The 2,846-nt window shown below is 45.7% G+C and overlaps 1 long non-coding RNA gene across 1 annotated transcript in view; it reads left to right on the top strand.

Annotated features, from left to right (window-relative positions):
- The first annotated feature begins 6 nt into the window (after positions 1 to 6).
- LOC108446046 overlaps positions 7 to 2,846 on the top strand; it is a 26,940-nt gene continuing 24,100 nt past the window's right edge. Inside the window, exon 1 of the long non-coding RNA XR_001861154.1 lies at positions 7 to 235. This is a non-coding gene — a long non-coding RNA (uncharacterized LOC108446046). The remainder of the gene's footprint in view (positions 236 to 2,846) is intronic.

Consider the following 2,846-nt stretch of genomic DNA (forward strand, 5'->3'; position numbering starts at 1 on the left):
TGTGCACCTGGGATAGCCCCCCCGATATCCTCCTGGCTCCGCCCTCAGGAGTCCCGCCAGCCTCACGCAGGTCTGTGTGCCTGCCTGCTGGCCCTCGCTCCCTTCGGGCGTTTTCGAGGAAGAGCTTCCCTGGACGCCTGGGTTCATCAAGCAGTTGGTCCAGCCTGTAAGCGACTCTGTCTCCTGTCCCGACCACTCGCTGTTGCCAAGGCCTGATTCAATTTGAACATCTAGGGTAAAGTCACAAATCTCATCATTACGGTATAAAGGTTCAGACTGATTTGTATAAATTTCTCTGCAGCTTCAGGGCTGTGGATTGCAAGGAATCATAGAATCATGGAATGGTTTGAGTTGAAAGGGACTTTAAACATAATTTAGTTCCAGCACCCCTGCCATGGGCAGGGACACGAGACTAGGTTGCTCAGAGTTCCATCCAACCTGGCCTTGAGCACTTCCAGCAATGCGGCATCCACAGCTTTAGGCAACCTGTTCCAGTGCCTCATCACCCTCACAGTAAAGAATTTTTCACCTAATATCTCATCTAAACCCATGCTCTTTTGGCTTTAGTCCTTTCCTCCTTGTGCTGTCACCACATGCTCTTGTAAAAAGTCCCTCCCTATCTTTCTTCAGGTGCTGGAAGGCCGCCATTAGGTCACCCCTCAGCAGTTACTGTTCTAGGCTGAACAGACCCAATTCTTTCAGCCTTTCCTTGTAGGAGAGCTCATCCATCCTCCTAATCATCTTGGTGGCTCTCCTTTGGACTCATTCCAACAGGTCAATGTCCTTCAAAGATTGGATGATCTTTAAAGATCCCTTTCAACTCAAGCTATTCTATGGCTCAATGAAGGAAGAGAACTGAGAATTGGTGGTTGAGCACCACCAACATAGTGTGTAGGAACTTCACTTTGCAAAATGGTTTGTATGAATGCAGTCTTTAAAGCTACCCTCCACTTAGTGTTTGGTATTTGGTTTGGGTCAACTCGGTCATATTTGGCCATTCTTTAGGAGACAAGCTTATCAGCTTGGTACTAGATGCAACACCCGTGCTGATAGGCAGCCAAATGAATGTAGGTCAGAGGGGCTGGGGTTAAGAAGATACCATCCAAACACGAATCCAGATCAGTCAATCGATGTATCTTCCCAAGGGTGAATTTGGGAAGCGCTGTCCCATCTCCACAGGGTCTGTCTATTCAAATGTCAACACTAAACATTCATCTTTCCTTGCTTGGTGGCCTTGAATTTCAGGAAGAGGAGCTGTGGCTGCTCATTAATAGGAAGGAACCACATTTATGCCAAGTTTCTGCAGAGTGAATTCTGATAAACCCCAAAAGCCTCCAACTCCACTTGTCGTAAAGACCTCTTTTGTGTGAAACTGAGTGGGTCCTGTAGGTATTTGTAGATTTGGGTGGAGAAATTATTACCAGAAAACAGACCAAAGAGGAAAAGCATGTGCTGACAAGGAGCATGAAGGTTTCCCAAGGACTGCTAAATTCCACAGACCTGTAGCTCTACTGAATTTGCAAGAGCTGAAAAATCCAGGCACCGAGTGCTCACTCTGTGCAAGGCCACAAGTGAAAACTGGGATCAACCCCTGGCTGCATGACTGGAGGGCAGCAGCTCCTGCAGGCAAAGTTTGCAGGATCATGTGTGCAGCCATTGGAATAAGTGACTTTGAGGGACTTTCTGAGCACCTGCTTGGAAGGTGCTAGTGCTAGCACAACCCTCTACTGGAGTTGTCCTTATGGGGGAATAAGTGAATCTTTGTGTATTATCTGCTATTAATAGGAACAACTTCCTAGAGTGAAAACCTTGAGTACTTCTGTCTGTCCCATCATAAACTCTTGTTGCACAGCCAAACATTTTTTTAAGCAAATCAGGAAAATTAATCCCGTCTTTTCATCTTCTCCTAGAGATCCTCTGTCTTCCTTTTGATTTCTGCATAGAGGTCTGCTTTTTTTCTTTTTCTCTACAGTCCTTCTTAGAGCTGCAGTAGTCATAGATCCAACTAGAGGCTGGTCTGAAGACTCCCCCAAAAGTGTGAACCTTAGTGTGGTAAAAACAAAAAATTGTCAAAACTGTTAAATATCTATATTTGCCTCCGCTGGTCTGCCTCAGTCTTAGCCATCTCTACATCACTAATCCACCCATTAGTTCTATCAAAGTTTTCTGTCTTCCCTCTCAGGTTCCAGACCAGATTTTCCTGCTTCTTTCCTGGCTGACTGAATAGAGACATCAGCGCACTCTTCCAACACCATTTCTGTTTGTTTCTCACAGCTCTCTGCTAGTCTCCTACACAGCCACTAGAGCTGTAGTAGTTCACTCTGTAGCAAAGGTTATTTCGGGTACTTTCTCTGAAGCAAATAGTAGGAGTGGTAGTCAGCATAAATGTTTAATAGGCCCTGAGAGCTAAGACTTTAAGATGAAGCTCCTTTTGAAGCTACATTTACAGCCTCTGCTCTCCCAGGCTTTGTATAATGAAAGCACCCCAGGCCACTGTGGTGTGGTTTTGGCATGGGCTGTAGTTCCCCCCAAGCACTTTGGATGGTTGTAAGCCTCAGAACCCCTTGACTCTCACTTCAAACACAGCCTTTGCCTCACCTTCTCTACCTTCTTAATTTCCTGTAAATCCAGAGCTCCGTGCAAGAGCATCTGGCTCTGATCTTTGATACCCTCCCTCAAACACAGCCCCTCCCTCATTTTTTTTCTCTGCCAAATCAAGCATAAACACCCACAAATTTACTTTCATCCTGTTCCATGTGCCCGGAGTGGAAAATCACTTGGCTGTAAATCTGATGTCCTTGCTTTACATATTCAACATAGGTTAGAAGAAGGGTGCTTGGGAAAGA

The sequence above is a fragment of the Corvus brachyrhynchos genome, unplaced genomic scaffold (assembly GCF_000691975.1).
Source record: "Corvus brachyrhynchos isolate BGI_N302 unplaced genomic scaffold, ASM69197v1 scaffold152, whole genome shotgun sequence".
NCBI lineage: Eukaryota > Metazoa > Chordata > Aves > Passeriformes > Corvidae > Corvus > Corvus brachyrhynchos.